At 45.6% G+C, this 25,539-nt stretch overlaps 1 non-coding gene and 1 pseudogene across 1 annotated transcript; both read right to left on the bottom strand.

The window, feature by feature from the left end:
• Positions 1 to 22,880: 22,880 nt before the first annotated feature.
• Positions 22,881 to 22,962, bottom strand: trnas-aga (transfer RNA serine (anticodon AGA)). The gene has a single exon. It is a non-coding gene; the product is annotated as a tRNA-Ser (tRNA).
• Positions 22,963 to 23,767: 805 nt separating this feature from the next.
• On the bottom strand, positions 23,768 to 23,998 carry LOC139242672 (U2 spliceosomal RNA; annotated as a pseudogene).
• Between the last annotated feature and the right edge of the window lie 1,541 nt (positions 23,999 to 25,539).

Genomic DNA, 25,539 nt, shown 5'->3' with positions numbered 1-25,539 from the left:
CAGCAGAGGAGGACAAAGGGTTTAATTAGGAGGGGGAAAATAGAGTCTGAGTAAGCTTGCAGGGAACATAAAAACTGACTGCAAAAGCTTCTACAGATATGTGAAGAGAAAAAGATTAGTGAAGACAAATGTAGGTCCCTTGTAGTCAGAATCAGGTGAATTTATAATGGGGAACAAAGAAATGGCAGACCAATTGAACAAATACTTTGGTTCTGTCTTCACTAAGGAAGACACAAATAACCTTCCGGAAATACTAGGGGACCGAGGGTCTAGCAAGAAGGAACTGAAGGAAATCCTTATTAGTCAGGAAATTGTGTTAGGGAAATTGATGGGATTGAAGGCCGATAAATCCCCAGGCCTGATAGTCTGCATCCCAGAGTACTTAAGGAAGTGGCTCTAGAAATAGTGGATGTATTGGTGGTCATTTTCCAACATTCTATAGAATCTGGATCAGTTCCTATGGATTGGAGGGTAGCTAATGTAACCCCACTTTTTAAAAAGGAGGGAAGAGAGAAAACAGGGAATTATAGACTGGTTAGCCTGACATCGGTAGTGGGGAAAATGTTGGAATCAATTATTAAAGATGTAATAGTAGCGCATTTGGAAAGCAGTGACAGGATCGGTCCAAGTCAGCATGGATTTATGAAAGGGAAATCATGTTTGACAAATCTTCCCGAATTTTTTGAGGATGTAACTAGCACAGTGGACAAGGGAGAACCAGTGGATGTGGTATATTTGGACTTTCAAAAGGCTTTTGATAAGGGCCCACACAAAAGATCAGTGTGAAAAATTAAAGCACATGGTATTGGGGTGATGTATTGACGTTGATAGAGAACTGGTTGGCAGACAGGAAGCAAAGAGTAGGAATAAACGGGTCCTTTTCAGAATGGCAGGCAGTGACTAGTGAGGTACCACAAGGTTCAGTGCTGGGACCCCAGCTATTTACAATATACATTAATGATTTAGATGGAATTCAATGTAATATCTCCAAGTTGGCAGATGACACTAAGCTGGGCGGCAGTGTGAGCTGTGAAGAGGATGCCAAGAGGCTACAGGGTGACTTGGACAGGTTAGGTGAGTGGGCAAATGCATGGCAGATGCAGTATAATTTAGATAAAAGTGAGGTTATCCACTTTGGTGGCAAAAACAGGAAGGCAGAATATTACCTGAATGGTGACAGATTAGGAAAAGGGGAAGTGCAACGAGACCTGGGTGTCATGGTACATCAGTCATTGAAAGTTGGCATGCAGGTACAGCAGGCGGTGAAGAAGGCAAATGGCATGTTGGCTTTCATAGCGAGAGGATTTGAGTATAGGAGCAGGGAGGTCTTACTGCAGTTGTACAGGGCCTTGGTGAGGCCACACCTGGAGTATTTTTGTACAGTTATGGTCTCCTAATCTGAGGAAGGACATTCTTGCTATTGAGGGAGTGCAGCGAAGGTTCACCAGACTGATTCCCGGGATGGCAGGACTGACATATGAAGAAAGATTGGATCGACTAGGCTTATAGTCACTGGAATTTAGAAGAATGAGAGGGGATCTCATAGAAACATATAAAATTCTGACGGGATTGGGCAGGTGAGATGCAGGAAGTATGTTCCCGATGTTGGGCAAGTCCAAAACCAGGGGTCACTGTCTAAGGATAAGGCGTAAGCCATTTAGGACCGAGATGAGGAGAAACTTCTTCACTCAGATAATTGTGAACCTGTGGAATTCTCTACCACAGAAAGTTGTTGAGGCCAGTTCATTAGATATATTCAAAAGGGTGTTAGATGTGGCCCTTATGGCTAAAGGGATCAAGGGGTATGGAGAGAAAGCAGGAATGGGGTACTAAAGTTGCATGATCAGCCATGATCATATTGAATGGTGGTGCAGGCTCGAAGGCACGAATGGCCTACGCCTGCACCTATTTTCTATGTTTCTCTCTCTCTCTCCCTCCCTCTCCCCAGTCTCTCTCTCTCTCTCTCTCTCGTTGCTCTGCCCTCCCTCTCTTCCCGCCATCTTTCCTCTTTCCCCCCACCCCCCGCCCAGTCTCTCTCTCTCCCCTCTGTCTCCCTTCTGATTTCCTCTCTCATAACGTCGCAAAAATGTTTGTGTAGATAATCATAGCGATATTCTAGGCAAAAGTGCTGGAGATAACCCAAAGGCACTAGATGCAGCTCCAGGCTCGAGCGGCAATGACCTACAGGTTCGGCAGGGTAGTTTGGCCGCACTTCTGGCTTCCTCATAATTCATACTGCGTTTGCTCAACCGGATTCAGTGCGCGTGCACAAAAGGAGACGGAGTCCATGGCAGCCATGAGCAAGACACAAAAATCTTCATGCACATCTTCACTCTGGAAGTTCTCCCTCAATCAACATCCCCCAAAAAAACAGATTATCTGGTCATTATCACATTGTTGTTTGTGGGAGCTTGCCGTGCACAAATTGGCTGCCGCATTTCCTACATTACAACAGTGACTACACTTTTTAAAAAGTACTTCATTGGCTGTAAAGTGCTTTCGAACTTCCGATGGTCGTAAAAGCTGCTATATAGAATCATAGAAAGTTATGACACAGAAGGAGGCCATTCGGCCCATCGTGTTCATGTCGGTTGAAAAAGAGCTACCCAGCCTAATCCCACCTTCCAGCACTAGGTCGTAGCCCTGTAGGTCACGGCTCTAAGTGCACATCCAAGTACTTTTTAAATGTAATGAAGGTTTCTGCCTCTACCACCCTCAGGCAGTGAGTTCCAGAACCCCACCATTCTTTTGGGTGAATTTTGTTTCCTCATCTCCCCTCTCATCATTCTACCAACTACTTTAAATCTATGCTCCCTGGTTATTGACCCTTCTGCTCATGGAAACAGATGCCTTCCTATCCACTCTCTCTAGGCCCTTCATAATTTTATACACCTCAATTAAATCTCCCCTCAGCCTCCTCTGTTCCAAAGAAAACAACCCTAGCCTATCCAATCTTTCCTCGTAGCTAAAATTTTCCAGTCCTGGCAATATCCTCGTAAATCTCCTTTGTACCCTCTCTAGTGCAATCACATTTTTCCAGTAATGCGGTGATCAGAACTGTACACAGTACGCAAGCTGTAGCCTAACTACTGTTGTATACAGTGCTAGCATAACTTCCCTGCTCTTATATTCTATGCCTCGGCTAATAAAGGAAAGCATTCGTATGCCTTTTTAACTGCCTTATCCACCTGTCCTGCTATCTTTAAGGATCTGTGGACATACACTCCAAGGTCCCTCTGTTCCTCCGTTCCTCCACATCTAAGTATCCTTCCATTTATTGTGCATTCTCTTGCCTTGTTGCCCCTCCCCAAATGCATTACCTCACACTTTCCGGATTGAATTCCATTTTCCACTTTTCTGCCCAACTGACTAGTTCATCGATATCTTCCTGCAGTCTAAAGTTTTCCTCCTCACGGTCAACCACATGGCTAATTTTTGTATCTTCTGCAAATTTCTTTATTATGTCACCTACATTTAAGTTTAAATCATGTATACTACAGAAAGCAAGGGACTAAGTACTAAGCCCTGTTGAACCCCACTGGAAACAGCCTTCTAGTCACAAACACACACCAACCATTACCCTTTGCTTCCAGCCACTGAACCAATTTAGGATCCAGTTTGCCACTCTCCCTTGGATCCCATGGGCTTTTACTTTTTTTCCCTTGAGGATGGAGAATGGTAGGCTTGCTGGGAATAATCATGGGCGATTTTAACCTTCATATTGATTGGACAAAGCAAATTGGCCAGGGTAACCTTGAGGAAGAGTTCATAGAGCGTATCCGGGATAGTTTTCTTGAACAGTACGTTGCAGAACCAACCAGGGAGCAGGCTATCTTAGATCTGGTACTGTGTAATGAGACAGGATTAATAAACGATCTCCTAATAAAGGATCCTCTCGGAATGAGTGACCATAGCATGGTTGAATTTCAAATTCAATTGGAGGGTGAGAAAGTTGGATCTCAAACCAGTGTCCTAAGCTTAAACAAAGGAGACTACAAAGGTATGAAGGCAGAGTTGGCTAAAGTGGATTGGAAAAATAGAATTAAAGTGTGGGATGGTTGATGAGCAGTGGCAGATATTTAAGGAGATATTTCATAACTCTCAACAAAAATAATGAGAAGGAGAGACTGTAAGGGAAGGGATAACCATCCATGGCTGACTAAGGAAATAAGGGATGGTATCAAATTGAAAATAAGGGCATACCAAAGTGGCCAAGACTGGTGGGAGGCCAGAGGATTGGGAAACTTTTAAAAGCCAGCAAAGAACGGCTAAAAAAATAATAAAGCGAGGGAAGATAGATTATGAAAGCAAACTAGCACAAAATATAAAAACAGATAGTGAGAGCTTCTACAGGTATATAAAAAGGAAGAGAGTAGCTAAAGTAAACATTGGTACCTTAGAGGATGAGACTGGGGAATTAATAATGGAAAACAGGGAAATGGCAGAGACTTTGACCAAATATTTTGTATCGGTCTTCACAGTAGAAGACACTAAAAACATCCTAATTGTGGATAATCAAGGGACTATAAGGAGAGAGGAATTTAATACAATCACTATCACTAAAGAAGTAGTATTCGGTAAAATAATGGGACTAAAGGCAGACAAGTCTTCTGGACCTGATGGCTTGCATCCTAGGGTCTTAAAAGTGGCTGCAGAGATGCATTGGTTGTAATCTAACAAAATTCCCTGGAGATCCAAGCGGATTGGAAAACCGCCCCTATTTAAAAAAGTAGGCAGACAGAAAGCATGAAACTATAGACCAGTTAGTCTAACATCAGTCGGGAAAATGCCGGAGTCCATTATTAAGGAAGCAGTAGCAGGACATTTGGAAAAGTGTGATTCAAATCAAGCAGAGTCAGCATGGATTTATGAAAGGGAAATTATGCTTGACAAATTTGCTGGAGTTCTTTGCAGGGTGGATATAAGGGAACCAGTGGATGTAGTGTATTTGGATTTCCAGAAAGCATTCGATAAGGTGCCACATAAGAGGTTAATGCACAAGATAAAAGTTCACAGGGTTGGGGGTAATATATTCGCATGGATAGAGGATTGGCTAACTATCAGAAAACAGAGAGTCGGGATAAATGGGTTATTTTCCGGATGGCAAACAGTAACCTTGGGGTGTCACAGGGATCGGTGCTGGGGCCTCAAATATTTACAATCTATATTAATGGCTTGGATGAAGGGACCAAGTGTAATGTTGCCATGTTTGCTACAAAGATGGGTGGGAGAGCAAATTGTGAGGAGGACACAAGAAATCTGCAAAGGGATATAGACAGGCTAAGTGAGTGGGCAAAAATTTGGTAGATGGAGTATAATGTGGGAAAATGTGAAATTATCCACTTTGGCAGAAAAAAATAGAAAAGCAAATTATAATTTAAATGGAGAAAAATTGCAAAGTGCTGCAGTACAGAGGGACCTGGGGGTCCTTGTGCATGAAACACAAAAAGTTAGTATGCAGGTACAGCAAGTGATCAAGAAGGCAAATGGAATGTTGGCCTTTATTGCAAGGGGGATGGAGTATAAAAGCAGAGAAGTCCTGCTACAACAATACAGGGTATTGGTGAGGCCACACCTAGAGTACTGTGTACAGTTTTGGTTTCCGTATTTAAGGATATAATTGCATTGGAGGTTGTTCAGAGAAGGTTCACGGTTGATTCCAGGGATAAGGGGGTTGACTTATGAAGATAGCTTGAGTAGGTTGGGCCTATACTCATTGGAGTTCAGAAGAAGGAGGTGTGATCTTTTCAAAACATACAAGATAATGAGGGGGCTCGACAAGGTGGATGCAGAGAAGATATATCCACCCATAGGTGAAACTAGGAGGCATAGTCTCAGAATAAGGGGCTGCCCATTTAAAATTATGAAGAGGAATTTCTTCTCTCAGAGGGTTGTAAATGTGTGGAATTCTCGGCCCCAGAGAGCTGTGGAGATTGGGTCATTGAATATATTTAAGGCAGCAATAGATTTTTGAGCGATAAGGGAGTCCACGATCAGATCAGCCAAGATCTTATCAAATGGAAGAGCAGGCTCGAGGGGCCAAATGGCCTTCTCCTGCTCCTATTTCTTATGTTCTTATATTGGAATAGTTGAATCTGGAGGTGATAAGGTCAGGAATGAGGGTTCAGTAGTTGATGGGCTGAGTTAGGTGCAGAGATGGGCAATGTTCGAGGTAGAAGTAGGTGGTCTTTGTGATGTAAAGAATATGGGGTCAGATACTCAGGGTTGAACAGGACACGGAGGGCACGAATAGTATGGTTAAACCCAAGACACTGGCTAGGGAAGGGAATTACGTCAGTGGCAAGGCTAAGAGTTTATGTTCATCTTGGCAATTTCAAATTTTCATAGTCATATTAATTGAGGTTTTTTTTAATCTATGTAAACATCCAGTCAAGTTATTCAGGTACAGAACAATGCTCCTCAAAATACAGAACATATACAAACATACCTGGAAAGGTAGCATATGAGGAAACGCTCTCCCAGTAATGCTGCTCAACCCACAGGAGAGGATGGCAGAATTTACAGTTTACAGAGCAGAAGATTCATTCAAAGAATATAGCTACACTTGAAGGTGTAATGTTGGGTGTAAGATCATACCACAGGTTGAACCTCTCTTACCTGGCACCCTCGGGACCTGGCTTGTGCCAGATATGGGATTTTGCCGGATGAGGGAGGTCACGTTAAATTGGATGGTACAGGTACTGAGCAAGGAGATAATCGGGGCTGGCTGGCTTGGGGCTGGGAGCGTGGCAGAGATATGGGGGGGTGTTAGGGGCATGAGTCGTGGGGTCAATACACCGATTGCGGGAGTCGGCAGTGAGGAAGGACTTCAATTTGTTCATGTCGGAGTTCTGCGCATGCGTCACCCGGTGGCTGGGAATGGTGCCGGATGAGGGAGACCCGGATAAGGGAGGTTCAACCTTATATATATACACACACACACTAGAATTCCTCTAAATATAAATAATTTGGGAGTGGGAAGAAAGAAACCTTGAAGAGCCTTTCACTGGAAGTGGGTGAGGTAGAGTGTTTCCTCTGGAAGAAACAAGCTTGATGGACCTATAAGCCCTCCCCCCCCCATTAAGGTACACCTTTGCTACGGTATGGTTTCCAATCTGTCAGGCATCCTCTTGTACCTCGTCCATATAGCTATTATTCACAGAATGATACAGCACAGGAGACCATTCGGCCCATCATGCCTGTGCTGGCTGGCTCTTTGGTGGAACTATCCAATTAGTCTCCCTCCCCTGCTCTTTCCCCATAGCCCTATATTTCTTCCAAGTATTTATCCAATTCCATTTTGACATTTACTATTGAATCTGCTTCCACCACTCTTTCAGACCGTGCATTCCAGATCACAACAACTCACAGTGTAATTTTTTTTCCCCCTTATGTCGCCTCTGGTTCTTTTGCCAATCACTTTAAATCTGTGTCCTCTGGCAACTGACATTTCTGCCACTGGAAACAGCTTCTCCTTCTTTACTCTATCGAACTACTTGTTCATGATTTTGAATATCTCTATCAAAGCTTCTCTGCACCAAGGAGAACAACTCAGCCTCTCTAGTCCCTCGTCCCTGGTACCATTCTAATAAATCTCTTTTGCATCCTCTCTTCCTAAAGTGTGGTGCCCAGAATTAAACGCAATACTCCAGCAGAGACCTAACCAGTGTTTTATAAAGGTTTAGCATAAATTCCTTGCTTTTGTACTCAATGTCTCTATTAATAAGGCCAACAACCCTGCATGCTTTTTTAACAGCCTTCTCCACTTATCCTGCCACCTTCAAAGATTTGTGTACATACACCTCCGGGTCTCTTGATTCCTGCATCCCCTTTAAGTGCCATTTAGTTCATATTACCTCTCCTCGTTCTTCCTACCAAAATATGTCACTTTTCTCAGTGAGTCGTTTAACCATAGGGCATCACAGCCAAACCTGATCCTAAAAGACACACATTTCCAGCAGGACTGCCCAGATAACAATCAGGGGTAGACACTTTGGTCAATTCTCCCCTCCCCAATACAAAGGCAGCTCCCATTGCCCTAACCAGGGGTTTCCTGGTCTGTATACCTCAGTTACTCCCTGAATTTTTGAAGGATCTCTATCAATAGCTCTTTCTGATTCCATTTCTTTTATATTCACTCCTCTATCACTCCCCCTCAATAATTTGTTGAAGGGCAACCTGGAAATAGTGTTTTGAACTTCAGGTGAAATCTTTGCTACTTTAATCCATTACCAATGGGAGATTACAATACCCAGTTCACAAGCTTATAGTTTGCAATGAACAACCTGCAACGTGTAGTCAATAAAAGGCATTTTAGAAGTTATTTTTTTCTCCTATCCAATTTTTCACACTAACTGCTTCTACCACAGGCAGTGACTCATGCTAGAGTGCTGCTCCACTTATAGCAGTTACCCATTAGTACCCTGCCCTCGTCTGAATGTTTTGAAATATGGACGCTATTAACCATCGTGACTAAATCTAACACTTTACCATTTCTTTTCCAGCAGAAGATTTCTGGCAAGCAATTGGAGAAGGGGGCAGGGGGTGGAGGAGGGAATTTGGTAGATTTCATTTCCTAGTCGAGGAGATACAGAAGCCCACTGATCTCCAGCTAACACAGGCCAACTCACAACAAACCAGATCTAACTCTGGATTCTCCTGCACTGTATGGTCCATTGCCACAACACACAATGCACTTACTCACTGATTTTTGTGGCAAGTTTTGTGATTCTTGATTTGAGCTATCATTGAAAACCTACAAGCCATGTTTGCCATGCACAGCTTGCCCTATATCCTAGTCAGCGACAATGGGCCGTGCTTCACCAATGCTGAATTCAAGGAATTCATGACCTGCAACGGGATCAAACATGTCACATCTGCCCCATTCAAGCACGCATACAACGGCCAAGCAGAACGGGCAGTTCAGACCATCAAGCAAAGCTTGAACCGTGTGTCGGAAGGCTCCCTGCAGACCCGATTGACCTGAGTGCTGCTCAGCTACCGCACTAGAACCCACTCACTCACTCACTGGGGTGCCCCCAGCTGAGCTGCTCATGAAAAGGGCGCTTAAAACAAGGCTCGCTCTTATCCACCCTGATCTCCATGATCACGTGGAGGGCAAGCAGCATCAACAAAGTGTGTAGCATGACTGCGCAAATTTGTCACGCGCTATTGTGATCAATGATCCTGTGTTTGTGTTCAATTATGAACATGGTCCCAAATGGCTTGTTGGCATGGTCACAGCCAAAGAGAGGAGTAGGGTGTTTCAGGTCAAATTGGCCAATGGACAAACGCACAGAAAACATTTGGACCAAATCAAATTGCGGTTTACCAACAGCTACAAAAAACCCAAAGAGGACACCACCAACTTTGACCCTCCAACACACACACAAGTGGCAAGTGACATCATGGTTCACCACGAAACTGAACTCATCATCCCCAGCAACTCGGCAAGGCCGGCTGCCCAACAGCCCAGTGAAGAACTGACCAACCCACCCACACCAGCATTTGTACCGAGACGATTGACAAGGGAGCGTAAAGCCCCAGATCGTCTCACCTTGTAAATAAGTGTATTGTTGACTTTACGGGGGAGTGATGTTATGTATTTAACCCTATGTAACCTACATGACACCTGACCACCAGAGGGCCCACCTGTTGGAGTCCCAAGGGATCCCAGCATCCCTTGGGAGCAGAGTATATAAGCAGGCCACCCACAATGTACCTGCACTCTGGAATCTTATTAAAAAGGAGCTAAGGTCACACTTGCTCATTATACACAGTACTCAGTCTCACCCTTTATTATGAGTGTAATAGTGGAGACATTCATTCGTTGTGATAAATCGGTGGAAAACAGATAGCTATTGGAATGGGACCTGTTCTTTCTCACCCTCTCTTGGTGACCACTTACATGCTGCAGACTTGAGATAACAGAAGGTACGCTCGATAGCATCATGTACCCAATGTAAGACGTGACAGACAGATGAGAAGGACCAGACGTTACAAGCCCCGCAAGTACAGGCAGAAGCAGTCTTACCTCAACTTGCTCGAAGCCACCTGCCTTCGGAGACTGCGCTTCCACAAAGAGGTTATCACTGAGATATGCCAGCTCATAAGGGGAGATCTGCAGCCTGCTAGCATCATCAGGATTGCACTGTGCGGCGAGGTCAAAGTCACCGCGACACTGTCGTTCTGAGAGTCAGGTTGTTTTCAGACCTCAGCTGGCAACATTTGCAGTAGGTCTTAGCATGCCACACATTGCTGCATTAGATAGGTCACTGAAGCTCTGTACGCATGCAGGATGGACTTTATCAGCTTCCCTATGACCAGAGGGGCTCAGACTGAGAGGGCTCTAAGATTCTACCGAATTGCTAACTTCCCCAAGGTGCAGGGAGCCATAGACTGTACGCACATTGCGATGCGGGCACCTTTTCAGGATGCAGAGGTTTTCAGGAACTGCTAGGGATTCCACTCCCTGAATGTGCAACTCGTTGTCGACCACCAGCAAATTATTATGGCAGTGAATGCTAAACTTCCGGGCAGCATCCATGATGCTCACATCCTACGTGAGAGCACTGTATCTGACATGCTGGATGCTTGGTGACAAAGGATATGACCTCGCCACCTGGTTGATGACTCCCCTGCGCGACACCCACACTGAAGCCAAGAATCGATACAACGAGATCCACATAGCCACTCGCAATATCGTGGAGAAAATCATTGGCGTGCTTAAACAGCGCTTTAGATGCCTGGACCACTCAGGAGGAGAGGTCCAATACCACCCTGAGCAGGTAGCTCAATTCATGGTGGTGCGCTCCATGCTGCACAACTTGGCTATCAGGAGAGGACAAGAATTGCCAGAAGGGTGTGACGGTCCACCTCAGGAGAGAGAGGAAGAGGAGGACGAGGAGGTGAACGCTGACATCGGGCCAGACAATCAGGCTGATGCTGAAACCACGCCCCCGGCCCCCTGTAGACCGCATGAAAGGGCCCGTGGTGGTATCATAGCTGCAAGACTCTTGCGTCAGGAGCTCATAAATGAGCACTTTGCCTGAAAGAACATTGGTGGTATTTACAAAGCTGACACACTGCTGGGTGTGCAGGTCATACATCAATGGTGGACATCACCTTGGTGACAGTTAAGTTTAAGTTGATTGAAGTTAAGTGTAATTATACCCTTTGATGTTAAGGAATCACCAGTGTGTAACGGTGCAGTGATCTGAGCCAATGCGCAATAAGGTTATGTTAAATAAAAAACATTTAAACCGAACATTTGTCTGAAATCATCTATATCTGTAAAAAACCAACCCTCCGCCACCTTCCCTGACTCCAAGCCGCCTGGCCAAGGTGCTCCTCAGGCGCTGCGTCATTGGGGGGGGGGGGAAATGTGTGGATGACGACCGAACCACTTGGATGGATACGGGAGAGGATGGTCCCGAGGTGGGAACGTGCTCCGAGCCAGAAGGAAGATGTTGCTCCTGGCTCTCATGTGCCATTGGCAATGGGGGTGCGGCACCTTGGGGTGCAGTGCCGCGCTCCGGGACCACTGGGAGCCCTCTGCCACCAGTGTTCCTGGCCAACAGCTCCAGGGCCTCCTCCATCCCTTCCATGTTATATATTATTTGTTGGACAAAAACTCGGTGCCAACTATGTTCTAGTTGCTTAGTTGGCTTTTTGCTACTGGTGAATTGCCCTCGTGCCTCTCAACAGCCAAACAAGCACACACCACACACACTTTCAGTCCCTCTTTCTTTCTCTCTCTCGGTCTCCTCTTCTGCGCATGTAATGATGACCCCTGACCTCCTGAATCGTGAGAAACAAGCATAGCCATGTCCTTGCTAAGGACGGTGACACTTTACGGCAGAAGGTCAGAGAGATTTAATGCTAACGACCATTTCAGATCGCTCGTGGTAACGCCCAATTTTTAAAATGGAGACAAGGGGCTTTGAGAATGGGTGACAAGCCAGCAATTTGAAAACCCATTTTTACCGCCTATGCTGCAAATACCACCAATTTTTGGGTGATCTGCACAAAAAACTGTAAAATCTAGCCCAATGTATCTGCAAGCACAGTCTATATATAGCAGCTGACGGGGCTTTCTTGATTGTATCGTCACTAACATTTTCAGTTTGTCAATGACATTTTTTAGGGTTCAACATCAAGATCTCTGGATTTCTCCAATTCTATCCCCTTATCAGGGTCTAATTTCTCATTTTTGTCTCTGTAACAATCTATATGGACTTTAGATTGCAATGAAAAGAAGAATGGCATTTCCTCTGGGGAAAAAATCCATCCTAATTTGTTATGGTTACTGAATAGAACAACTTGCATTTATATAGCGCCTTTAACATAGTAAAACATCCCAAGGCGCTTCACAGGAACATTATCAGACAAAGATTTGACATTGAGCCACTGCAGAGGGAGATGGAATCATCTCATTCATTCAGCAACCATCTGGAACCCGAGGCGAGTAGTTGTACGTTGTGTACTAACATCACCTAAGTAACAGAGTTAATAGTGGAGACCCAATGTCAGGTTGTAACATAGACTATAAAAATTAACTGTGCCAGGTGCATAATTTAATATTGGACACTGAATGGTATATTCTGTTGCACCACTAATCTATCGTACAACAAATGTGCTCATGATGATTAACTTCCATTAACCAGTACTAATTATTAGTCCGTTTTTTGGAGCATAATCTAGCCTGACCCTCCAGTTAACTGTTACAAAAGGTAACTAATGGAATTGTTAGAAGTGCCACTTTTGGATGAGATGTTTAACCAACCCTATATGCCCTTTCAGGAGGAGAAAAAGATCCCATAGCATTATACAAAGAAGGGCAGCGGAGCACTCTCAGTATCCTAGTCAACACTCTTCCCTCAACCAACGTCAGCAAAAACGATTAACTAGTTATTAATTTCACTGCTATTTGAGAGACTTTGCTGTATGCAGCAAAACAAGTGACTGTGCTTCCTCTGGTAAGCTGGGAGTTAAACAGCACTTCAACTGTGCTCCTGCTGGCAACAGAACTAACAGTGGTTTTAATGTTGTTAATCAGTTTATGTGGGATGATTCAAAGAAAGATAAATTATGTGGCATATACCAACCCCTAGATACAGATAGAAACCATTTTTCCTCGACATGTTGGGGGAACAGAACCACACCCAAGACCCTTTGGCTAGTGTGTTAAATAGAATCTATTTTGCCTATACTGATCGCCCTACATCTAATGCCCAACGTCCTCCCTCAAAATTAGTTCTGGACGATCCAATTTGCCCCGTTTTCACCTTTGATTCTCAATTAACCCTCCGTCCCTCCCACTGTTCCTCTTTAATTCGCAACCCCCTTTATTCTCTCATTATTCACTTGCTATTGTCAGTGGCCCACTTAAAGGATGTTCCATGAATATGTTGATGTACCGGCCAGAACATAGGACCAAAAGGGCCTCTTACTCACCTTCGCAGCCATTTCGCACCCTCTGCACAAAGTGTTGAAAGCAGGATTGCAGTGCCCGAGCTGTCGCCTTGCCAAATACTCCAAAAAGAACCACCATGACAACCGCTGCTCCAATCACAGGCCAGCAACGCGAGCAACCATCACCCAATTCCACCAATGGCGGGAGGGCGGCCGTCAATCATCCTATCCCGGGGCCAGGCTAACAACCTGCAACCAATCACACTGCAGGCCCCGCCTTCATGTAGCTGCAGCAGCGCTGATTGGCTAATGCCACTAGCCTCCTCAATTTGTTTGGTTGCGTCACAAGATTGACCAATCACTGACGGCTCCAACACGAGTTCTTGATTTAAAGGCGAACATGCTGGAAAGATTCGGCAGGTCAGGCAGTACATATGGAGAGGGAAACAGAGTTAACGGGATACAGCATCTGCCTGTGGCGGTAAAATTAACGAGCGGCGATGTTAACCGCTCTCTGGATATATTGAAAGTCGGCCCCTTGTTACAAACACTGCAGCCCCTGCCTGGCAGAAATTGAGCCTTCTCTGCAAATTCTCCAACTTCCGTTACAGTTCCCCCCCCACTCACTCCATCAAGAAGAACAATCTATTGGCAGGGATTTTAGTTGTCGTTTGAAATGATTCTCCCTGGAAACAGCAGAAGACTTTAGACCAGCCTTCGACGATCTTGAGTTGAGGGGTCCTGGGAAACCACACTATCTGCTGGTTACTGTGCAAACTAAAATTCTTTAAGTACATATTTCACTTTATGAAATCATTTGAACCAAAAATGCTTCGCCTACTCCTGTCTCCTTGAATGTCATTATTGATGGCAGAAATGTGTACATTCTGCCACCATTAATCTGTCAAATAAAACTTGTCTATATCTGTGCATTTCCTCTCTGCACCACTTGATTTCCAGTTGTCACGCTTTTATTGCACGTTTATAAGGCATTCATAATGTAAACTTGAATCTTGCCACCAAGTTCCCACAAATATAAGAAATAGGAGCAGGAGTAGGCCATATGGCCCCTTGAGCCTGCTCCGCCATTCAATAAGATCATGGCTGATCATCGACCTCAACTCCACTTTCCCACCCAATCTCCACATCCCTTGATTCCCCAGACTCCAAAAATCTATCTATCTCAGCCTTGAATATATTCAGAGACTCAGCATCCACAGCCCTCTGGGGCAGAGAATTCCAAAGATTCATAACCCTTTGAGTAAAAAAATTCCTCCTCATCTCTGTCTTAAATAGCCGACCCCTTATTCTGAGACTGTGCCCCCTAATTGTAGACACATCTGCCAGGGGAAACAACCTCTCAGCATCTACCCTGTCAGTCCCCTTCAGAATCTTGTATTTGTCCATGAGATCACACCTCATTCTTCTAAACTCCAGTGAGTAAAGGCCCATTCTACACAAACTATCATAAGACAGCCCTCTCATTCCAGGAATCAATCTAGTGAACCTCTGTTGCACCGCTTCCAAGGCAAGTAATATCCTTCACTAGATAAGGAGACTAAAACTGTGCACAGTACTCCAGGTGTGGTCTCACTAAGTCTCTGTGGCAAGACTTCCTTACACTTTTACTCCAACCCCCTTGCAATAAAGGACAACATGCCATTTGCCTTCCTTATTGCTTGCTATACTTGCATGCTAGCTTTCTGTTTCTTGCACCAGGACACCCAAATCTCTCTGAATACCAACATTTTAAAGTTTCTCACCATTTAAAAAAAATATTCTGTTTTTCTACTTCTGCAGATGCATCTGAATATTTTAGCTTACATTTTTTTCACCGTAATTGAAATCTCATGTCCAAAATAAGGGTTTAGACAAAATGTAAAAAAATAAAGCTAATATGTCCTTACTGTACAGTACAAATGCACACGAGGCCCATACTAGAGAGAAGGTCACTCTGTGACCAGTAACCTTTATTAGCCAGCACTGAAGTGGAGACGATGGGTGGAGCTTCCCCTTCTATACCTGAAAGTCCAGGTTAGGAGTGTCTCCCACAAGTTCACCACCTAGTGGTCAGTGTTCTCACGGTGTACAACTTAGGTCAGTTTATACATGGATTACAATGACAGTTGAATACATGACATCACCTCCCCCCCCCCCCCCCCCAAAGTTTTATGGGGATCACAGGTTAAGTCTCTCTGGTGGTTTACGCTCCGTTGTAGAGCACCTGAGTTGGGGCTCCGGTTGTTGGGCGCTAGCCTGAGTGTCTGCTGTTTGTGGTGCCTCAGCCCTATCCAGACTGCCCACAGTGAATGGGCTCTCCTCCATTTGGTTCCGGTGTTCGGTCACCTGTAGTGAACTCTACATCGTGTTCTTCCTCTGCTTCTTCCATGGGGTTGCTGAACCTCCTTTTTGTTTGATCCACGTGTTTGCGACAGATTTGTCCATTGGTAAGTTGAACTACCAGAATCCTATTCCCCTCTTTGGCAGTCACAGTGCCTGCGAGCCATTTGGCCCTGCAGCGTAGTTGAGGACAAAGACAGGGCCATTGACATCAATACATCGCGCCCTCGCATTCCCATCATGGTAGTCACATTGTAACCGTCGCCTGCTCTCAACAATTTCTTTCATGGTGGGGTGTATGAGGGATAACCTGGTTTTGAGCGTCATTTTCGTTAGCAGCTCTGCGGGTGGAACCCCTGTGAGCGAATGTGGTTGGGATCTATTGGTCAACAGGAGGCGTGATAAGCGGCTTTGTAGGGAACCCCTTTGGATTCTGAGCATCCCGTTTGATGATCTGCACTGCTCGTTCCACCTGGCCGTTTGAGGCCGGCTTGAACGGTGCCGTTCTGACATTGTTGATACCATTTCCTGCCATGAAGTCCTGGAATTCAATGCTTGTAAAGCACGGGCCATTGTCGCTGACAAAGACGTCCGGTAGACCATGGGCGGCGAACATTGCCCGTAGACTTCCTACCGTGGCAGAGGATGTGCTTGAATTGAGAATGTCACACTCGATCCATTTGGAGTAGGCGTCTACTACAATCAAAAACATTTTGCCCATGAAAGGACCTGCGTAGTCCACATGGATGTGTGACCATGGCTTGGCGGGCCAGGACCAGGAGCTAAGGGGGGCTTCCCTGGGCGCATTGTCCAGCTGGGCACACGTGTTGCACCTGCGAACACAAAGTTCCAGGTCTGCATCTATCCCTGGCCACCAAACATGTGACCTGGCAATTGCCTTCATCATGACAATGCCCGGGTCCTCATTGTGGAGTTCTCGGATGAATGCCTCTCTGCCCATCTGGGGCATGACTACTCGGTTTCCCCATAATAGGCAATCGGCCTGAATCGAGAGTTCATCCTTGCACCTGTGAAATGGTTTAAATTTCTCAGGGCATACCCCGTACGTGGCTGCCCAGTCCCCATTCAGGACACATTTCTTGACTAAAGACAGTAGCGGATCTCTATTTGTCCAGACTTTCATCTGACGAGCTGTCACGCGTGAGCCTTAGCTTTTGAAAGCTTCAACAGCCATGACCATCTCAGCAGCAAACTCGGTTGCCCCCTCGATGGTCGCTCATGGGAGCCTGCTGAGTGATTCGGCGCAGTTTTCAGTGCCCAGTCTGTGCCGAATAATATAGTCATAGATGGCTAACGTGAATGCCCACCTCTGCATGCGGGCCGACGCATTTGCATTTATGGCCTTGTTGTCGGCCAAAAAGGACGTTAGGAGGTTTGTGATCTGTCTCCAGCTCAAATTTCCTGCCAAACAGGTACTGGTGCATTTTTTTTTACTGCATACACACATGCAAGCGCTTCCTTTTCTACCATCCCATAGCCTCTATCTGCCTGGGACAGACTTCTGGAGGCATAAGCTACCGGCTGTAACTGACCCTTGGCATTAACATGCTGCAACACACACCCGACCCCATAGGACGACGCATCGCACGTTAAAACAAGTTTCTTACATGGGTCATATAGCGTTAACAGATTGTTAGAGCATGCAATTTGTTATGCTCCATCAAAAGCCCTTTCCTGGCTGTCCCCCCAGACCCATTCGCGACCTTTGGATAGGAGCACATGTAGCGGCTCTAACAGCGTGCTCAATTTGGGAAGAAAGTTACCAAAATAGTTCAGGAGCCCCAGGAACGAACGCAGCTCCGTCGTGTTACGGGGTCTGGTTGCTCTCTGGATCGCTTCAGTTTTGGACGTAGTAGGTCTGCTCCAGTCTGCTGCTACCCTCATCCCCAGGAATTCTACCTCTGGAGCTAGGAAGACGCACTTCGCCTTTTTCAGTCGCAGACCTACCCGGTCCAGTCTGCGTAGCACCTCCTCCAGGTTGTGGAGGTGTTCTTTAGTATCGCAACCCGTGATGAGGATGTCGTCTTGAAAAACCACTGTCCTTGGAATCAACTTGAGGAGACTTTCCATGTTTCGTTGAAAGATCGCGGTGGCCGAGCGAATCCCAAACGGACATCTGTTGTACTTGAACAACCCCTTGTGTGTCGTGATGGTGGTCAGCTTCTTCGACTCACTTGCCAGCTCCTGGGTCATGTAAGCTGAGGTCGGGTCCAATTTTGAAAAAAGTTTGCCACCGGATAGCGTCGCAAAGAGGTCCTCCACTCTCGGTAGCGGGTACTGGTCTTGGAGTGACAGCCGATTGATGGTGGCCTTGTAATCACCACATATTCTGACTGAGCCATCCGCCTTGAGTACAGGCACAATCGGGCTCGCCCAGTCACTGAATTTGACTGGCGAGGTGATGCCTTCCCTCAGCAGGCGGTCCAATTCGCCTTCTATCTTTTCCCGCATCACGTACAACACCGCTCTGGCCTTGTGGTGTACTGGCCTGGCGTCCGGGTTTATGTGAATCACTGCCTTGGTCCCCATGTAAGTGCCAATGCTGGGTTGAAATAGTGAGTCAAATTTGTCCAGGACCTGTGAGCATGATATTCGCTCCACAGAAGAAATTGCATTGACATCGCCCCATTTCCAGTTCATGACAGCAAACCAACTCCTCCCCAGCAGTGCGGGACCATCCCCCGGGACAATCCAGAGTGGCAACCTGTTCTCCGAATCTTTGTGGGTCATGACTACCGTGGCGCTACCTAGCACCGGAATGATCTCCTTTGTATATGTCCGTAACTGTGCGTCAATCGGCAATAATTTTGGCCTCCTGGCCTTGGACGCCCACAACTTTTTGAACTGTTTGATACTCATCAGGGACTGGCTGGCCCCAGTGTCGAGCTCCATTGATACTGGGATGCCATTGAGGAGCACTTTCTTCATTATCGGTGGCGTCCTGGTGTATGAACTGTTTGTGCTCCACATGAACTCGCTGAATTTCAGCTTCCAGCGATTTCCGCAGTGTCCATTTGGCCTCGTAGGGCTTACATCAGGCCCATGCTCCTCATACATCAACCTGGCTGCAGGCTTCGTGCACATACGCGCCAAATGACCGCTGACGTTGCAGTTTCTGCAGGTATATTGCTGATACCTGCAAGCTCTGGCTGTGTGTTTGCCTCCACACCTCCAACATGAGCCGTTGTTGGAAACAAAAGGTCCATTACCAGTCGATCGTCTCTGACTGTCTCTGTAACTGTCCTTAAACGCACCATTGACAGGTGTTGATGGCCCCATTACCGGCCGCATTGTTCCTTGCGATGGCATGAATCGCCGTTCAGCTAGCCATTCCCCCTTGTTGAATTCCCCCTTTGGGTTCGACTACATGCTCGGGCATGTCCGATTGCCCCTGTCTGCCTGGAGAACTGTGTGCTGCGTAAACAATGTTGACTCCCTGTCCATTTGCTGCATTTAAACCAAGATTTTTGTCAAACATCATTCTGGTCTCTTCCTCCCCTGAGATAAATGTCTGGGCCATCAAAGCCGCCATTTCCAGGGTCAAGTCTTTGGTCTCGATCAGTTTCCTGAAAACCCCAGCATGCCCGATGCCCTCAATTTAAAAAAAAGTCTCGCAGCATCTCCACTCTGCATTCATCTGGGAACTTACATAGGCTCGCCAGTCGCCGGAGGTCTGCCACGAAGTCTGGAACGCTTTGCCCTTCTCGCCGTCTGTGCGTGTAAAACCGGTGTCTCGCCATGTGCATGCTGCTCGCTGGTTTAAAGTGCTCCCCGATCAACTTACTGAGCTCTTCAAAAGTCTTGTCCGCCAACTTCTCTGGCGCTAGAAGGTCCTTCATCAGGGAGTACGTCCTGGATTCACAAACCATCAGGAGATGAGCCCTGCATTTGTCGGCCGAATCCTGTTCCAGCCATTCCTTAGTGACACAACTTTGCTGTAGTCTCTCAATAAAATCGTCCCAATCATCACCAACACAGTACCTCTCGTCTGTGCTGCTAGTGGCCATGCTCGCATGGTTTAAATCTCAGTTTCTCGTCGCCAATAATATGTCCTTACTATACAGTACAAATGCACATGAGGCCCATATTAGAGAGAAGGTCACTCTGTGACCAGTACCAGTAACCTTTATTAGCCAGTACTGAAGTGGAGAAGATGGGTGGAGCTTCCCCTTCTATACCTGAGTCCAGGTTAGGAGTGTCTCCCACAAGTTCACTACCTAGTGGTCAGTGTTCTCATGGTGTACAACTTAGGTCAGTTTATACATGGATTACAATGACAGTTGAATACATGACAAAAGCAAATTATATATTTCAAATAACATGATTAAATTTATCCATGAGATTGTTTTTAATGCTTTCTTTTAAAGTATTTATTTGAATGCTTCAGATTTTTACAAAAGCCTTGTTTAATAATTTTGCCCAGAGTTGGGACAGAGCTGATCTCTCCGCTCCACTCCCACTCTGATCTCTCCATCCTCGGCCACTTGCACTGTTCCAATGAAGCTCAATGTAAGCTCGAAGAACCGAACCTCATCTTTCGAGTGAGCACTTTACAGCCTTCTGGACTCAACATCAAGTTCAACAATTTCAGACCATAACCTCTAATGTATTTTTCACATCACAGCTGTTGATGATTCTGCCATTTCCATTTACACCCTACTTAGACTCATCTTTTGTTTCTTAACTTGTCCCATTACCATCTCCTTTTGCCTAGCACCATCATTCCTTTTGCCTCTTAAACTCTCCTACCTTCCACCCTATCACAGACCTGCCCTTTTGTTTTTCCCTGCCCCTACACTTGCTTAAAATCTGTTACATCTCTCACTTTTTCCAGTTCTGACGAAGGGTCAGCGACCCGAACGTTAACTCTCTCCACAGATGCTACCTGACCGGCTGAGCATTTCCACCATTTTCTGTTTTTATTTCTGATATGAATGTGCTTATTTTCCCTAAATACAACAATATCATTTCGATGGCCATATCAGGGATTTTTTTTCTTTCACTTCCAGCAGTTTCTGCTCAACCTTAAAAAAAATATTTGAAGAAACATAGAAACATAGAAAATAGGTGCAGGAGCAGGCCATTCGGCTCTTCTAGCCTGCACCGCCATTCAATGAGTTCATGGCTGAACATGCAACTTCAGTACCCCATTCCTGCTTTCTCGCCATACCCCTTGATCCCCCTAGTAGTAAGGACTTCATCTAACTCCTTTTTGAATATATTTAGTGAATTGGCCTCAACAACTTTCTGTGGTAGAGAATTCCACAGGTTCACCACTCTCTGGGTGAAGAAGTTTCTCCTCATCTCGGTCCTAAATGGCTTACCCCTTATCCTTAGACTGTGACCGCTGGTTCTGGACTTCCCCAACATTGGGAACATTCTTCCTGCATCTAACCTGTCTGAACCCATCAGAATTTTAAATGTTTCTGAGGTCCCCTCTCATTCTTCTGAACTCCAGTGAATACAAGCCCAGTTGATCCAGTCTTTCTTGATAGGTCAGTCCCGCCATCCCGGGAATCAGTCTGGTGAACCTTCGCTGCACTCCCTCAATAGCAAGAATGTCCTTCCTCAAGTTAGGAGACCAAAACTGTACACAATACTCCAGGTGTGGCCTCACCAAGGCCCTGTACAACTGTAGCAACACCTCCCTGCCCCTGTACTCAAATCCCCTCGCTATGAAGGCCAACGTGCCATTTGCTTTCTTAACCGCCTGCTGTACCTGCATGCCAACCTTCAATGACTGATGTACCATGACACCCAGGTCTCGTTGCACCTCCCCTTTTCCTAATCTGTCACCATTCAGATAATAGTCTGTCTCTCTGTTTTTACCACCAAAGTGGATAACCTCACATTTATCCACATTATACTTCATCTGCCATGCATTTGCCCACTCACCTAACCTATCCAAGTCACTCTGCAGCCTCATAGCATCCTCCTCGCAGCTCACACTGCCACCCAACTTAGTGTCATCCGCAAATTTGGAGATACTACATTTAATCCCCTCGTCTAAATCATTAATGTACAGTGTAAACAGCTGGGGCCCCAGCACAGAACCTTGCGGTGCCCCACTAGTCACTGCCTGCCATTCTGAAAAGTACCCATTTACTCCTACTCTTTGCTTCCTGTCTGACAACCAGTTCTCAATCCACGTCAGCACACTACCCCCAATCCCATGTGCTTTAACTTTGCACATTAATCTCCTGTGTGGGACCTTGTCGAAAGCCTTCTGAAAGTCCAAATATACCACATCAACTGGTTCTCCCTTGTCCACTCTACTGGAAACATCCTCAAAAAATTCCAGAAGATTTGTCAAGCATGATTTCCCTTTCACAAATCCATGCTGACTTGGACCTATCATGTCACCTCTTTCCAAATGCGCTGCTATGACATCCTTAATAATTGATTCCATCATTTTACCCACTACTGATGTCAGGCTGACCGGTCTATAATTCCCTGTTTTCTCTCCCTCCTTTTTTTAAAAAGTGGGGTTACATTGGCTACCCTCCACTCCATAGGAACTGATCCAGAGTCAATGGAATGTTGGAAAATGACTGTCAATGCATCCGCTATTTCCAAGGCCACCTCCTTAAGTACTCTGGGATGCAGTCCATCAGGCCCTGGGGATTTATCGGCTTTCAATCCCATCAATTTCCCCAACACAATTTCCCGACTAATAAGGATTTCCCTCAGTTCCTCCTCCTTACTAGACCCTCTGACCCCTTTTATATCCGGAAGGTTGTTTGTGTCCTCCTTAGTGAGTACGGAACCGAAGTACTTGTTCAGTTGGTCTGCCATTTCTTTGTTCCCCGTTATGACTTCCCCTGATTCTGACTGCAGGGGACCTACGTTTGTCTTTTTCTCTTTACATATCTATAGAAACTTTTGCAATCCGTCTTAATGTTCCCTGCAAGCTTCTTCTCGTACTCCATTTTCCCTGCCCTAATCAAACCCTTTGTCCTCCTCTGCTGAGTTCTAAATTTCTCCCAGTCCCCGGGTTCGCTGCTATTTCTGGCCAATTTGTATGCCACTTCCTTGGCTTTAATACTATCCCTGATTTCCCTTTATAGCCACGGTTGAGCCACCTTCCCTTTTTAAAAACAACAGTCCGTAGTCGTCAGGATTCAAACCTGCGCGGGGAGACCCCAATGGATTTCTAGTCCATCGCCTTAACCACTCGGCCACGACTACCGCCCAAATTAAAGAACAAATTTTATATTGTTTTTTTTAAATGTGTTGTGATTACATGCTTGTTGTAGTCTTCGCTTTGTGATATAAAATGGAAAGTGTCTTTTTTTTCTATGTTACATTAATTTTCAGAATAACATAATTTGAATTGTGAAGCCAGCTCATTAATTCACCTCTGTTTGTTGACTGTTAATAGATCAATGCCAGTGGTTTACACTAATAAGCAGAGATTCTCATTTCCAAAGCCTACGAGATGGCGGAGGGGAGGGGGGAGAGAGGGAGAGATAGGCAATTTCCTTCCTCATTCTGCTTTAATTTGTGAAAACAGTTGATTTTTTGTAAAAAAATTTTTTAAAGCCCCGAATGAATTAAATAGGAGAGGGGGCTACAAGTTGATTGGTGAAGTGGCCGCTGGTGTCTTGCTACCTGCCTTTTGGGAGAATGGGTAGATGCTAAGCGTGAGGCAATTGACAGTTGAGGATAAAGGCTGAGATTGGTGCAGAGGTGGGTGATTATGAAGGTGCAAATTGGTAATCTTTGTTTGTGAGGTTATGGGGTTAGAAGCCCAGCTTGAAGTCGAATAGGTTGCTGAGATTATAATCAATCTGTTTCAGCCTGAGACAGTGGCTAAGGAATGGGATGTGGTGGGGGCTAAGGACATGGCTTCAGTCTTTCCACTATTAAACTGGAGGAAATGTTTTTTTAATTTATTCGTGTCCAATCGTTCCAATTCTTTGTCAAACGCCAGAGGTCACCCTGCACCAGTCAAGGATCACTCTGCGCCAATGCTCTTAGCCAAAAGGCCTAGAGCCACTGCACCGTTCCTGGAAGTACTGCAATACCAGGTTCGTGCCATGGAGGTGGATGGGTCAGGTCCCCCACACACCTCCGTGGAGGTGGATGGGTCAAGCCATCCCACCCACCTCCTGTTTACAAAAATGTAAGCATATACCTTCCTGACCAGGGAGAAACCACCCGGAGGTCATGGTGGCTGGTCAGGTTAGTTATGCAGATCTTAGCCAAAAGGCCGAGAAACTGGAGGAAATGTTGTCTCATCCCAGATAAGCTGTCTGACAGCAGCGAAGGCAGTGGAGTTGTTATCTGTGTACATGTGGAATGAGTTGCCACACTACCATTGCAATGGCTTGGGCAGGTGGTGCAAAGTATAGTGGAGGAGAAACTTCCGTAAGGGGCAAATCAAGAATTTCGGGCTTTGTGTCACCTTGGGTCAGTGGTGGTACTCCAATCTGTCACAAGGACTTGAGTTCAAGCTGCATTGTAAGACTTGAACACATCATCTAGGTTGACACTTCAGTGGAGCATTGACCACTGCTACATTGTCAGAGCTGCTTCAAAAGAACATAAATAGGAACAGGAGCAGGCCATACGGCCCCTCGAGCCTGCTCTGCCACTCAATAAGATTATGGCTGATCTGATCATGGACTCAGCTCCATTTCCTTGCCCGCTCCCCATAACCCCTTATCGTTTAAGAAACTGTCTATTTCTGTCTTAAATTTATTCAATGTCCCAGCTTCCACAGCTCTGAGGCAGCAAATTCCACAGATTTGCAAGCCTGAAGAAATTTCTCATCTCAGTTTTAAATGGGCGGCCCCTTATTCTAAGATTATGTCCTCTAGTTCTAGTCTCCCCCATCAGTGGAAATATCCTCTCTGCATCCACCTTGTCAAGCCCCATCATAATCTCATACATTTCGATAAGATCACCTCTCATTCTTCTGAATTCCAATGAGTCGAGGCTCAACCTTTCCTCATAAGTCAACCGCTCATCTCTGGAATCAACCTAGTGAACCTTCTCTGAACTGCCTCCAAAGCAAGTATATCCTCTTGTAAATATGGAAACCAAAACTGCATGCAGTATTCCAGGTGTGGCCTCACCAATACTCTGTATAGCTATAGCAAGAATTCCCTGCTTTTATACTCCATCTCCTTTGCAATAAAAGGTCAAGATTCCATTGGCCTTCCTGATCACTTGCTGTACCTGCATACTATCTGTTGTATATGGAGAAAGAGTCAGATTGAACACTGTGAGCTCCAAGTAAAGTGTGACCTTAGTCTTTTATTGCAGGGCTCCAGAGTGCCTCTCCAACCTGTGGAGCCTCCATAAATACCTGTGCTCCCAAGGGATTATTGGGACTCCAGGGGATGAGCCCTCTGGTGGCTACACAGGGTAAATACAAGTATACATATATAACACTATCCTTTTGTGTTTCATGCACAAGTACCCCCTGGTCCTGCTGTACTTTCCAGTCTTTCTCCTTTTAAATAATAACTTGCTCTGAGTTTTTTTTCTGCCAAAGTGCATGACCTCCCACTTTCCAACATTATACTCCATCTGCCAAATTTTTGTCCACTCACTTAGCCTGTCTATGTCCTTTTGCAGATTTTGTGTGTCCTCCTCACACATTGCTTTTCCTCCCATCTTTGTATCGTCAGCAAACTTGGCTATGTTACATTCAGTCCCTTTTTCCAAGTCATTAATATAGATTGTAAATAGTAAATGAGACTGCCTGCTTAGATGGATGTAAAAGATACCAAGGCACTATTTAAGAGAACAAAACAG

The sequence above is a fragment of the Pristiophorus japonicus genome, unplaced genomic scaffold, assembly GCF_044704955.1.
Source record: "Pristiophorus japonicus isolate sPriJap1 unplaced genomic scaffold, sPriJap1.hap1 HAP1_SCAFFOLD_1429, whole genome shotgun sequence".
In the NCBI taxonomy this organism is placed as follows: Eukaryota; Metazoa; Chordata; class Chondrichthyes; family Pristiophoridae; genus Pristiophorus; species Pristiophorus japonicus.
This window is presented reverse-complemented; position numbering and strand designations above follow the sequence as displayed.